The sequence below is a fragment of the Drosophila pseudoobscura genome, chromosome X, assembly GCF_009870125.1.
Source record: "Drosophila pseudoobscura strain MV-25-SWS-2005 chromosome X, UCI_Dpse_MV25, whole genome shotgun sequence".
NCBI classification, from domain to species: Eukaryota; Metazoa; Arthropoda; class Insecta; order Diptera; family Drosophilidae; genus Drosophila; species Drosophila pseudoobscura.
Window position 1 is genome coordinate 10,799,852 of NC_046683.1, and position 14,654 is coordinate 10,814,505.

A 14,654-nucleotide genomic window follows, 5' to 3' on the forward strand; every position below is an offset into this window, starting at 1 on the left:
TATATTTTTGTATATGGGACAAAAACCGCTTATCGCTTCAAGTCTACTCAAGCGTCAACAGAGCGATTCATTCGAGAATTTCTTATGCTTCACTGAACCAGAAGTGTCGCCGTCGTCGTCGTCGTCCATAGCCACAGCCACAGGCACAGGCACAGCCACATTCACGTCCACTTCCACGTCGATGTCGTTGTCGTTCGCATCGCTGCTATATTTATACATACTCGTCTATATGTATATTCAGGCGATATATCCAGAGGTGTGTGTGTGTGTGTGCAAGTCATCCACCCCTTGCAATCATCCCCAGTCCCCGTCCCGTTCCCTATTATCATCATTTACACAGCCTGGCCAATGGTTGCCCCTTTTTTATGCCAACGCATTGGATTTTCCCTCTTCCTCTGGCAGTTATTTCTTTTATACTTATTTTTTTGTGTGGCTCGTATTCTTGTCTAATGGAAAATTATTGAAAAGAAAAGCCAAATTGCATGCTCAATTTTCTGCGAGGCTCGGCATACACCCCACCAATGGGTGAATGTGGGAATGAGAGAATGGTAGAATGGGGACAGACGGACGGAGGCTGTCATGTTCTGTTATTTCTTTCTTTCCAATGAATTTCTTTTCTGATGCAGAAAAAGTAAAGTGAGTCCAAATTGACCAGAAGGAGTGGTTCCCTTCGAAAAAGAGAAGCAGGGAAGAAATAAAAACCAACATTCACCCAGCCCCAGCAATCTCAGCAGAAAAGGACAGTACAACACACTAAGTTCTGGACCAAGGACTCGAAACACTCGACGGCCGAAAGGAGAGATTACGGAGTCTTTATGGGATTATAATTCGTTCGAAAGTTGAATTTGGGGAGGGAAAAGGCCTAAAAGTGGCTAAAGAGAGAAGTGGAAGGTTTTCAAGAGTGATTTTTGAGCATTTTCTCTACCTTCGGAGTAAACCCTAAATCTGAACCTAAGCCTGTACCATATGATTGATATTCTATTCAAATTTATATATTATCGATTCATAATCTTCAATCGAAAAGATTTGCTGCTGATAATTCCAATTATTACCATACATCTTCCTTTCTTTTACCATTTTGAGGTAGGTGATTATTTAGATTGAATATTAAACATATGTTGGACAATAACAAGCTGCTCCCCGCCTTCCGCCTTCCGATTGGCGGTGGGCAAAATCAAATTACACTTCATTATTGGGGGGAATGATGGGTCCATGTTCATCCAGCAGTGTTAGGGACAGAAGGTTAGCATACTTTAAAGTTAGCTTCGGGCAACCGCTTTAAGCTCATGATTTATTCAAGCAAAACGATTTTGCATCACAAAAGGGTGCAGAGCAGAGCTGAGCTGAGTTCCATGGGCCGCTGACCACGGACCAAAAAGAGCAACAAAGTGCCGCACAGGGCTGGTACGGGGCATGGGGCATGGGGCAGGGGCACTGGGGCACATGGCAGGGGAGCCTCCGGGTGAGCAGAATTATGCAGCAGGGCACAAAGAAAGTGGCAGAACCGAGCGGCGCGAAAGAAAGAGAACAGAACACAAAATGAGCAGCGAACGGGGCGAAATTGCCAAACAAAGGCCGCTCACAATTGACGCGGGCCGTAAAGGGTGCCGCAGGGAGAGGGAAGCAGGGGCAGAGACTCCAGGCCAAGCCAGACCGGAGCGGGGTCTACACTTTACATATATTACAGGAGCCCACACGCCTACACACAGCGAATGGCGAATGGCGTTGCGACTTCCAATACGCTATCGGACTCCGCCCAAAAGCAGCAACGTTTTTCCTTTTTTGTGGCTTGTAAATGGCCGTGTGGCATGAGTGGCATGAGTAGTGCGTAGTTTCGCAATTATGCAACATTCGTTGGGGAGGGCTGTCAATTCTCGCACGAACTTTCTGCGAAATCCCAAAAGGAAGAAACTCTTGTTGTCGGCGTAGAAAGACGGAGAGTATCTCAGGCACCCATTTCGCTCAGTGTGGCATCCTGCAGGACTCTGCGGCACTCGAACAAAAGGCGAATATCTTTCATTAACTAATTAGCTTACTTTTCCCATTTAGCGTGTGGCTCAGGAGAGCAGGGCAGCGGGATGGGGACGGGGATGGGGACGGAGACTCTGTCCAATCTCTGTTGGTTTTGCTTTTGTCTAGTTCTGTCTCCTGTCCCTGGCAACGTCCGTGGCTTGAAAGGATAACGTGTAACGCAGTGATGCCATAAAGTACGACTACTTTCGGCTTCAGTTGCTCCCACTTCACCGTCTGCAGCCCTCCTTTCACATTTCTTCTACTTCTGCTACTCTTCATACTCGCCTTTTGCCAGCCAGTCGTCTTCTTTCTCAGCCAATATTTTCGGTTTCGGCTCTATTATACCTGGTACTTGTTCGGGGCTATACTGTGCTCGAACATAACATAGGTACTCGTACTTGTGGAAAAGACAGAAGAAAACTACCTGTTTGTCTGTGGGAACATCTCTATTTCGAAGACTACTGCAGACATATTCCATGATTGATGCCCCTTAAAAATGTACATATATAGCACTTGTCTGTGGTATCCGCTTCCCAGCCAACACTCGTATGGATGGTTCCCAATTAGCGGGTATCTTTTGGTCGGAATTGCGACTATACTCGTATCATTCCCTGGTTCCGTTGTTTTACTTTTCACCCTGTCGTTGCTCGTTGCTCGTCGCTCCATGCTCGTTGAGTCTTTGTTATTTTACGCTTTTGAATTCTTTTCGGCATGCGAAGCTAAATTTGCTCAGCATCCTTCATCATCCTGCCACTCCTCCCTTTTGCCACCATCTGGGATCTGTGGAAGCGGACGCCAAGCCTCGTCCTGCCCCGTCATCGTGGCTGCCTCGTTGCCATACACTTTGATTAAAGTGAAAATAAATGAGGGTCCTAGGCAACTGCTGTTCGCCTAGCCCCCATGACTGTTGGCCGCTCCAATCCCCAATCCCCAAACCCCAAACCCCAATCCCCTCCGTGTGCGTCTTTTTCAGTTCGGAAAGGAGGACCCTTCTCTTTTTTTTTACGTTTTGTTTTCTTGCTCCTCCACTGCGGATCAACTTCATTAGAAGGCTACAAAAACATGGGCCTAAAGCTCTGGCAGAGCCAGAGCCAGAGCCAGAGCTAGAGCTAGAGCCAGAGCCTGTGTATTGGCTACAATTAAATAGACCGTTATGACGCCGCTCGACAACGGCCAGCACCAGAACGAGGACCAAAACGAGCACCAGGCAGCACTAGGCGATGACGGCAAGCAAAATTCATTTGAATACGGGCCACAGTCGAGCGCCGTGCGTCGTCTGCCGTCGGCCCAGTTATCAGGCGCAAATTAGTCAAAGCAACTGCCGGCTAACGCTGAAATTGCCGATGGTCCAGAGAGCGAGAGACAGCTGGAGGCAGTTCCAGAAGGCTGCCAACAGATAACTGACAGAGGCCGACTGGCAGAGGGGTATCGCATCGCTCCCTCGCTGAGTGGAAGGAACAGAAGCAGCAGCAGGAGCAGTAGGAGCCGCAGGGAAAACAGGAGGGGGAGGATTGGGAAAAGGCTGTCCAATCTGCAATCCCAACGTATGCTGAAGTACAGCCGATGGCCAAATACAATGGCCAATAAATTGCCGGTCCGCCTTACTCATTAAATATATGGATACGCACACACACACACACACAGACGTATGCACTGAGCGAAAATGGCAGCAAACTTATTCGATCTACAATGTATCTTGTATCTCGGATTGGCGCATGGATCTTAAGATATTACAAGGTCTGAAATGTATGAAAATAATTTTGATACTGTTTTTTTTTTGCTCAGTGTACAGATACACATACCCGCAAAACTCTGCACATATACCAGATACAAGATACAGCTGTGTGCGTGTGTCGTCTTCACGTTTAATTCAATAATGCAGCGGCAACTCGTTTGTCATTTGATGTGTGTGGCACGCCTCCTGCCACCCCCTGCCACCAGTCAAGGCAGGCACGGCAGGAAACGTGCAACAGTCCAAAAGCCACAGAAGCCAATGGAACAGAAGAGTACAGAACGACAACGACTCCTGGCAGCGGGCATCAGGTGCATTGGTTCTTCCTGGGATTTTGTGGGAATAATTCGTGAGTGTGTGGCGTGCCCCACTCTTTGGATGCTTGCGTGTGTTTGTGTGTGTGTATCTGCCTTTCATTTTCATGTTCCAGTTGACGCGTTCAAGCATGTCGAGGCATTCAATTTCTTATTTCCTCGTCTGTTGTCAGATTTTCATACGGTGTCATGTCCCTCAATGTCTCTGCTGATGTCTCCCTCTCCCTCTCTCTCTCTCTCTCTCTCTATCTTCCACCTTGTTCCTGAATCAATAATTTCATTTCCTGGCCCTGTCTGTGTGTGTGTGTTTGTGAGAACAGCCTTCTGGGCATCGTACCATTCTTTAAACCGGAGTCTTGGAATTCTCCTTTGCGCTTCTCCTCTGATTGCTTTAATGAGAGTCTGTCTGGCTTATCCGGCAATGGTAGCCAAGGGAAACCGCTTTACAACTTTTCGTTAATATATGGCAGAATGCTGTGCAGAATCGAGTCCAAAAAGTGCACCAGGGTATCTTCTAGTCGACCTGTACCTATGAATGCAGGCTGCTGCTGTCCATTTGCCGGAATATTTTTAATATGGCCATGTAAATATATGGACAATATATGAACATACTATCCGACCAGGAAGAGCTCTGTTACACACAGAGAGAGAGAGAGAGAGAAGTATAGAGGGAGAAAAAGAAGGGAGAACAGCAACTCAATTTAATGCAATTATAGTCGACATAAAATTGATAAAGTGTGCTGCTGCTGCATAGCCCTGCCAAAACGCGCCGCACAAGGCGACTGTATGCCAGGACCACTCCACCTGCCCGGAAGATGTATATATACACGTAATGAATACATGCACTATGTACATATGCTTGTATATAGGCTCTGGGCACTGGGCACTGGGCAGTGTTGAACGTGGAAATTAATTACCAGTTGGTGCATAGAAATGCAGAAAAAGCCACAGACCACAAGATACTTTTCGTTTGGTTATTATTATTCAGATTTCTGCAGCTGCACCAAGAGCAGGACGAGAACGAGAAAGAGAACGAGGATGAAGAGGAGCTCTACCGCTCCCAGACTCCCATTCCCACTCCCACTGGTATCGGCAACTGTGCGAAATTTCATAAATTTCACTGGCGATGCCAAATTAAAAAGAAAAATCGGCCATGCCACGCCAAAGCCAACAAAAAGTTGAATCGTTAAAAAGCAAAAAACGAACAAAACACGGACGAAAAAAACTTTTACAAAAGGCATTAAAAATTAAAAAAAAAAACCATCAAAAAAAGAAGAGAAACCCCCAAAGAGAGGAACAAAAAAATAAGAAAACGTAAGTGTGCTAACAGCAGGCTGGTCAAAGCAGAAATATTATATTATATATATTCTTTCTCTCTGGATATGGTATGGTATGGGCCATGTTCCACCTGCCTTGCCCAAACCCCGACACCCAACCCCGAAGGTTAATATTTCTCGTTTACCTTTGCGGTTCGGGTCAAGTTTTATTTCATTTATATTTATATACCTACATATTTATTCTTTTCGACTTGTTGTTTTTTTTTGCCAGCAAAAATGTTAATAATTGGCTTGGCTGTTCAGGGCGGAAGGACCTTACCATAAATTGCTTGGGATATTATCGTTGCTGCCACATCTCGCACAGGCTATCGCTCTCGCTCTTCCAGGGTCTCCTCTCTCGAACTCAGAATTGATTACAGTTCATTTTTCGGCCCGTACACGGCCCACTGTGCTACCCCGTCCCGCCGACCAGCCTGCAGCAGCATTGATATGGCCAGCGATTTTTCCATTTCAATATTTATTTGTGTGAGTTATTATTATTATTATTGCCGCGGACCAAAGTCCTCCGCCCTCCGTTCTCCGTCCTACGTTCTCCGTCTTCTGTCCGTTGTCCAAGCGTACTCAAATATTAATTTCGCGCTTTTTTTCCACCGCCCAACTCTGGCAGAATCTCTTTGCTTTTGCTCCATCTACCAACATCTATCGACTTGTATGCGAATTTGCATTTGTATGGTACGTGGCACTGAGGAGAGTGCTCCTGCCATTCTGCCATCCTGCCAGCAATTGAATCATTTCGGTGAGAATTTGGATGCTGTTCAAATACGAGTACTGGAAGGAAGGCTGCTATACAATTCTTTTGATATCGAAATTGAGTAGCAAATTGTTTAACACTCTCAAATATATCTTTCTTCCACAAATTTATACATTTTAAAAGCCATTTTCAATGACTTCCATACGATTGCTATTCAATCGCCCTGTTCTATGACCACAAACCACTGCTGTAAGAAGCTGCTGCATGGATGTGCTTTCAAGTGGAATAAGTGCTTCCAGATTCTGTCAAAAATAGGATTTAGAAGAAAACTAGTCATACGTATAAAGCAATACAGTAGTAGATATTTGTATATGCTGACGGTTCCATGATTAATTTATGATTAATTTATAATGAAATCCGATTTTACAACAATTGTAAAACTTCCGCTAACAAGCCACAAATACGACTACGAGTACGACTCGTAGATGTACTTGATGTACAAGTGTTATACGTGGCATGTTATAAGCTGTTATTGGGCTGTTCATTAGCATTATGAGGCATATCCATCCTGTATATTAGCTGTATTGCTGCGCATGTTTATCTTCAATTATGTGCGGTGCATGCTACTCCGTTGATCTGCTCTGCAAACTGAAATCCAAATTTGTTGGCCAAAGTATGCACAACATTTTCCATTTAACAACAGCAGCGGAAACGGCAACAAAAAAATGCAATTAGAGATTTTTGTGCAAATTTCATTTCATTTCATCGAGTGGGAAAAGTGCGGCAAAGTGTGGAGAATGAAAATGAAAATGAACACCCCACCACCACCCCACCCCCCCTTGCAGTGTGCTGCGTACGAGAATCATTTGTATGGTTTTTGCGCCAAAAAACCACCTACCCAAAAACCGCTCGTTTGGCAGAGCGTACAGCTCCACCCCTTGGGGTGGTGCGGGGTGGCGTAGTGTGGGGGCTCCGAATTTAATTGGAGTTTGTTGCTGTCGGATTTAGTGTTGCTTTGTTGTTGTTCTCGCAGTATTGCTTTAGCCATTGTTCTGGTTGTTCTGCTGGTTGACTGCCAGCCTTGCAGATAAATGCGCATTAGATTAAATAAGCAGCGGCGATAATTGCATAAGTTTGATTAGTTGCTCAAGCTGATTTAATAATGCAGAAGCCAGCCGATCTACCACGCATCCAGCGAGGCAATTAACGCAACATCAATATTTGATATCGGATAACATACGGTATACGGTACGGCTACGGCTACGGCTACGGCTATTTGTAAGTACTCGACTCGACTCTCGTTTATTGAATCGAGTAAATGGAATTGAGTTGTGAATTAATAAGGCATCAGCTAATTGATATATTCTCGGGGGGAGGTAAAGATGGGGCGGTAAAGAGGCTGCCTTGTTATTATTATTGACGTGTGTGGGAGAGCGGGCGGGATTGAACTGTTTACTTGTAAATAAATTGACTTTAAGAACATGAAGAACATTAGGGCAGTACTCAAATACTTATTATAGAGCATTCAGCAGTGCACAACTAATTGGCACTCAATTAATAACTAAAATACCATTTTGTTTGACACTTATTTAACACCTGAAGCTCGTTCTTCTCAAGTGAATATATGCAATACTTGAAATTCATAATCATCCTCTTACGATTCTATGTTCCCATCTGGCAAAGCCCTTCCTCGTACTTCAATCCCCCTTTTCACCACCGCCGCCTGATACTACCTTTTTTCGAACCAAAAAGTACAGTCACCATTTGGGAATTTATGCGACTCAGCGGCTCATTTAACACCGAAGACGATTTAATCCCGACCTTAGCCTCTGCCCCTGCCTCTGCCTCTGCTTTTGCCTCTGCCACTCGCTTCCTTCCTCTTCTGGTGGCAGCTGATTAGTAGTAGATTGTTGTTGTAATTAATAGATGGGGGGTGCCAGGGCTCCGCCCTGGGGCATCTCTTATCGTCCAACACCCACCGCCCATCGCATTAGACGGTTGCCTGGCAGCGGGGTTTCGGGGTTTCGGTGTTTCGGTGTTTCGGGCTTTTCGGCGGTGGGGTGTGGGGTGTGGGAGGACCTTTAACAGAAATCTGTCATAAATGGCAGACCAGCGCAGCAGGAAAATGCAAATCACAATGAACCTTTTTCTTTTCCCTGTTCTTTTTCCTGTTCTTTTCCTTGTTATTTTGATTTCCCTTTTCTTTTTCGGCTGATATTCCCTTTTTTTTTTGTTTTTTTTTTGGTTTTTTTTTTTGTCGATGTCGTTGTTCTCGTTGTCGATGGCGTTGTTGGTGAGGCCACAAATATGCGCATAATTAATTTGCCGGCTGCTTTTTTCGGGTTTTCTGCTTTTCTGAGTAGATTAAATGGCATTTTGTCAAAGTGTATTCCGTATTTTAATTAACCCCCACGGAACATTGGCCGCCGGTCAGAACCCATTCATTCATCCGTCCATCCTTCTATCTGCTCCTCCGTCTCCTCAGGCGGCTCTGCGGCTATCAAAAGGATGCCCAAGGATCCCTTGAATACTTAAGTTGTTTTCTTACCGAATCCTATTGTCCGCGGTCGGCACTCAGTATCGACGCTGTTCCCTCTATCGAATCCAAGTAAGTAATGCCAAAGTATTTAGTCTGCAAAGAGAGCAACAAGCAAATGGAATTCTTCAGTTTATGGCAGTCCGGGCAGTCATCATAAAAATTGCAAACAGATCTGACAGGCACTTTCCACTAAAGCCTGCTCTGACAGGCTTCCACGTTTCCTCCCCCAGGAGGAGGTCTGGGATGGGGATGGGGACTGACAGCTGGTGGGGAAGAGAGAGCTGCTCACGTCACTTCAAGCTCAACTTGTTCTTAGATTTTATGCCCATGTGTTGCACTACCCTGTGGAGTTTCAGCATAAGCTTTAGCTCCAGCTCCTCCCATTTGCTGGTTTCATTTTTTATGCCCCACCATGTGGCATGCTGTACATCCTGCATGTCCCGGCATGGATATTCTCGTCGTCGTACGCGTATTTATGCATATCATATTCGCCGTTTCGAGTTTTTGTCGGTTTTTAAATATTTGATGCAGCCCGTGGCAGTCATAAATTAAGCGATCCAATGGAAACATTTAAATTCCGATGTCGTACAGCCCCAACCAATTAATTTCAGCCCATGAATCTTTAACTCCTCTTTTTTTTTTGGGCAGCTCAATGGATGATCCACGACTTCGGTGGTGGGCTTGGGCTCGGGCTGGGTACAGCTCGGGCTGGGTACAGCTGCTATAGCGTCGAAAGCGACTAACAAGTCTGATCCCATCCCTGAGCTCTTTTGGTTCGGGTCTCGGCCATTGCCTAATTGAAACATAATCCCGCTTTCCATGGATGCTGGTTTGCAATCCGCGTGGACGCAACACCACCAAGAAATGGCCGAAAAATGGGAGAAAAATAGAAGGGAACCGCTTTTCCTTTGCTTAGGACTACCTTCTGTGAGCCTCTTAATAGGTTGGAAAATGCGATAGGAGAGATAAGAGTCAGGATCCAATCAGTTTAGCATTCACTTTTCTTAAAACACTCAGTCCTCGCAGAAATCTTTGATTTATGCATTATTTTTCACCATTGGATTGGATTATTATGCCAAATGAAATCAAATTAGGCTAACTTCATTCAGAATTTCGAATTTAGAATTCAAAATTCTTTTCTTGGGCCATCCGTAATGGCTGACAGAGTGAGCGAAACTTTTGAGTCTCTGAAAGGCGGAGAGGATATTTATAGCAGACTCTGAAAAGTCTCGGCTGTTTATGAAAGACGGATATTTATAGCGAATTGGGGGAGCTCTCTGCTATTTCCGTAAAGACAAACTTTGGCTCTATATCATTTGGCTGTCATTGAAGAAATTCCCAAGAAAAAGACGCACCCCGTCTACGAGGAGTATCTGTGGCCTACCAAAGCCACCTCTCATCTTCCCAATTTCTCTATTGGTTCCACTGTTGCTGCTGGTGAACGTTGTCCTGTCCTGGTCCTTGTGCAATATGAGAGCGCCCGAAGTGCGAATTTCGCGTAAATAAATTTAATATCTGACGCAATCTGCCACGAAAAACAAAGCCCCTATACATACACAAAAAGTGGATAAAAAAAAGCGAGAAAAATTGAGTGAGAAAAACATACGAAAACCCTGGGCTGCCGTTGCTCATCGGCAAGCGATAAAGAGAGCCCCATAACTGGTGCTGGAGTCGAGAAACGTAAACGAATTTGTAACTCGATGATGTCGGCATCGCGTCTCACTTTGTGTGTCGTTTCCCAATTTCATTATGCAAAAATCCACGAAAAAAGACCAAATAGAAAACGCAACAAAAATGATTTAACAAAACATTGCCAACAGAATGAAAATATACGTACACACAGCGGACAGTGGACAGCGGACGGCGGACAGCGGGCAGAAAAAAGGGAATACCGAATAGCGGACAACAACTGGTGCTTATTTATCACAGATTTCCATTTCGCAAATAAACGTTTCGGATGGATTTGATGATGAAAGTGATGATGGCACGGAGCCATCGATTTTGGCGTTACGTTGATGATTGTGTAAAAATATTACGGACTTTGATTTGGCTGCACTGTTCGTCAATTCCGCAAGCCTTTGACTATCGCAAAGAACATGGTGAAACAGAAGGTCTTGATTTGATAAGATACGATTCTTTATCTTTAGAACTAATCATTACATTATCGAGAAGCAATGATTTGATGATTTTCCAGTGCTTTCAGGATACTAAAAATTGGAACAACTCCCCCAGAGACCCATGCCACACTGATTCGCGCATTACTTTTTCTTTATGGGCTTTATCGCTGAAACTTTTCCAAGTTTGGAGTTCTGGCTGGTCCTCGTCATCGTCATCGTCCGCTTTCTGTCCACTCCACGGTTTTCTAGGCTGTCCTGTCCGTTGTCGTGGCAGTTGCTGTTGTACTCGTAGAACATTTTTATTGCCTATATATTTATCTGTCCAGACTGTGTGCCGGTCCACCCATCGCTCGCTCTCTGGGCTGTCCCCCTGTTGCTGCTGTTTGACTTCATTTCTTTCAACTGTAGAGTTTTTATGACACTTTTGCGTTACGTTGCGTTGCGCTGCCTTGCTGCAAATATGCAAATGTCGAGCATGCCACCCCTCCTTTTAGCCAAAAAACACGACCAGCCTCCCAAATAAATTTATATGAAAAATGGCCATGTTTCAGTTTTTCACGCGGCTGAGTAGGAAACGGAGGCGGACACGGACACTGACACGGATACGGACAGCGGGTGGCAGTGGATGCGAGTGATGTTGAAGGTGAGAGTAAGGCTGGGGGTGATGGCGGGGATGAAAATATTTATGCATTTGGCCGTGGGCCCGTGTTTAAAAACTCAAACTGGTGAGAGGAGGGGTCTGTTTTTTGTTGGTACTGGGTGAGGTGGAGGGTGGTGCCTCGACTCTTCGACTCATTTGGGTGGTTCGAAACTTGCGCGTAGATAAAAGTCATAAAGTTTGTCTCCAGCTTCCGCGACCAGCTCCTGCCCCAGATAGGCTCCTGAACGCAGAACGTTCCTCCGTCAGCTCCATCTGAGGCCTCTCCAGAAGCACTATCTACTCTGGTTCCTTCGGCAGACTCTTGTGTAGCTCCTCCAGCAGCTTCAAGAGTACCTATGTACGAGCCTTGGATTTTCCTAGTGCCGTTGAACAGACTTAAGTGCAAGCTTAAAGAGTTTCGCTTTGAGCTAAGCTTTCCATGGGGCTGCTTCGATTGCCTACATTCAATCCTTCAATAGAAAAACGGTAATAGGGTCCAGCAGTCCATCAATGCTCTATTGATCTATCAGAGCTATAAGGAAGCAGCAAAAGCTATTCCCATCTGTGTTTATTTCTGATGAAAAGGAGCAAGCAAATATTCTAAAGTCCTTTTTTATTACCATAGCATCATATCGGCATTATGCGAGTTTCAACTTGCTTTTGACAGCAAATTGGCTGGACTCGAATGGAAAAACAGAAGACTAGGCAAGAGGCAAAAAAGGTGAAAATCAAATAATAGAATAAGAAAACTCCCAACAAGAGCTATGGAACTTTAATTAAATATCAATTTCCTTTCCAGCATCCGATCCATGTCCGTGTGTGGTTCTATGTGTCTCGATGTGTGTGTGTGTGTGTGTGTGTACTTGTGTATTAGTTGGTCTTTGATCTGTCAAATGGCAAAGTCTAACCAAAGAACAAACACACACACGCAGACACAAAAGTGAAAAAGCCACAGGAAAACTCATTTACTTGACCAGCTACGCAGTTTTCCAAAGAATGAGAGAAAGAGGAAGGTATGGCAGATATGGCAAAGGGGAGGAAAAAGAGATAGCTATAATATATGCAGCACTCGCACATATCGGTCCCTGACAAGATATATGATGGCAAAAGTTTCCCTGCTTGCTGTTTGCTGTGCCCTTTGTCGTTTGTCGTTTGCTGCTGCTGCTGCTCGCAGGCAAATGGCAAAAGTTTGCTGCCCGATGAGAGATCTCTTTCGCTCTCTCTCTCCATCTCCTTCTACGTCTCTCTGTCATGTTTGGCATTCGAAATGCTAATGGCAGATGAGCTAGAGACAGAGAAGGAAGCAGAGACAGAGATTCTAAGCTTTCAGGCCAGGCTCATAATTGAATGTTCGGCCAGTGCAGGCAGCAGCAGGAGCAGGCAGCAGCAGCAGCTTGGGTTGCCCTTTGTGTTGCCTACTTTTTTGGGCACCAGCGGGTTAGAGACTTTTGCTGGGGGAGCCAGAGCCATCCCCAGAGGGACCAAGGACAAACTGTTGGCTAACTAATTTAAATATCATGAATTTAACATATTTATATATGAAAAATAAAAACCCAGGCCAGGCTGTAAAAAGAGAAACAGAAAGAGAGAGATAGAGAGAGAGAGAGTGCACAAACCGAAGGGACGGATATCTCATATTTTATATAAGCCCGATCTGGCGTATCTCCCAGACCCCTTTCTCCCCTTTTTTCACCCCTATTCTGCCTGTTCCCCTGTTCCCCCGTTCTCCTGCTCTGCTTTTCCCCTGCCAAATTTGACTTTCTGCTCTTATTGTTGTTTGCCTAACAACAGCGAAAGTAAAAGCAGCGGGGAAGAGGACCCAAATAAATGTGAACTGTTGGTCGAAATCTACATAGGCAAATAGAGCAAAACTTGCCCCACATGCCACACACGATTTGTGTGTGTGTGTGTGTGTGTGTGAGTGACTACATGGGGAATACTCGTATGTGTGATGGGGTCCAAGTCCATTGTACGTGCCCGATGCGACGAAAACAAAACTTTCAATGGACTGGAGGAAAGCCTCAGACAAACATCGACTTGGGGGTGATACTGCGACGATATACAGAGATGCAAAAATGGGAGAGGGTAAAGAGGATGGTCAACGCCAGGCGGCTTTTCAGTCAAAGCCAGCACCCGCACCCCACCATCACTGAGGCAAAATTGTCAGTCCCTGAGTTAGGCTGGAACTTCCCTAAGTCGCCTTAAACAATTCTCGACACATTTCCAGTGCGGCAGTTGTCACACATTAAAGTAATTTCATAACAAATATGAGATCTCCATGGATATCGATTATCGCATTGCGTGGGCTATGAATGTTATTCAATAGGAATGTCCATAGAAATGCTTAAGAAACATCTACAGGTTGCATTGATGGTTTGCTTCTCACGATTTCAAGAGCATTTCCAGATTCTAGAACGTATTTTTTCGCAGTGCTCAAGACTGTCGCTAAATGTTTTTCCAAAAAAAAATTTACTAAAATGGCCAGGATGCTCTAGATTGCCTGGCACTCGCCTGCTCCAGCCCCTGCCCCCCTGCCCGCTCCTGCCCCTGCCCCCCTGGACCCCTGCTCACTGTCTATCCCTAGATTCTGTGCATATCAAATAAATAAACTTTGGTTTATGCTGTGTCGACTATTTGGCCTCCTCCTCCTCTACAGATTTTGCTTTTTTTGATTGCTCTGCCCTGCCCGTTCTTCCCTTCCCTGCCCTCCCTACCCATCCCAAAAAGAAAAACAGAAAAAGGGAACCGAAAAAAGAAAAGCAGCAGCAAAGTTAAAGGCAAATAAATAATTTTGTCTTTGGCTGGGCTTGGCTTTGGCTTTTATCGGGTTTTGTAATAAATTTAAAGTTGTCTCTGTCGCTGACTTGCCCCCCTACTTGCCTGTTTTTGTGTGTGTTTGTGTGTGTGTTTTTTTAATTTTATTTTCGTCCTGCTCTACTTTTAGTCCCGGCTAAGCCGGAAGGGATCAAACGGTTTTCTCCAGCCGTCCAGCCGTCCAGCCGAGCCAAAAACCCAGCAGAAAAAGCGGCAAAAAATGAGGAAAAAAGGAATGAAATAACATTTCGACAGCTGCCCCAAAGACGTGGCCTAGGAGAGGGCTGCCTTTTGGGTCAATGAGCATCAGAGGTTGACTGCATAATTTATGAACATAAATGGGCGTGACAAGGGATTAGGGAGCCGGGGACGGGGCCGGTGTCCGGGTGTCCGGAGTCCGGGGGGTCGGTGTCGGGCACGGGCTGTGTGGATGAGAACTAATGAGTTGGCCTAGCCG

At 45.3% G+C, this 14,654-nt stretch overlaps 1 protein-coding gene across 5 annotated transcripts in view; it reads right to left on the reverse strand.

The window, feature by feature from the left end:
- Positions 1-14,654, reverse strand: part of Dop2R (dopamine D2-like receptor) — a 55,323-nt gene that overhangs the window by 27,456 nt on the left and 13,213 nt on the right. For all 5 annotated transcript variants that reach the window (XM_015186339.2, XM_015186340.2, XM_015186341.2 and 2 more), the window contains exon 2: positions 8,636-8,719. The gene's annotated coding sequence lies outside the window, so the exon portion shown is untranslated. The remainder of the gene's footprint in view (positions 1-8,635; positions 8,720-14,654) is intronic.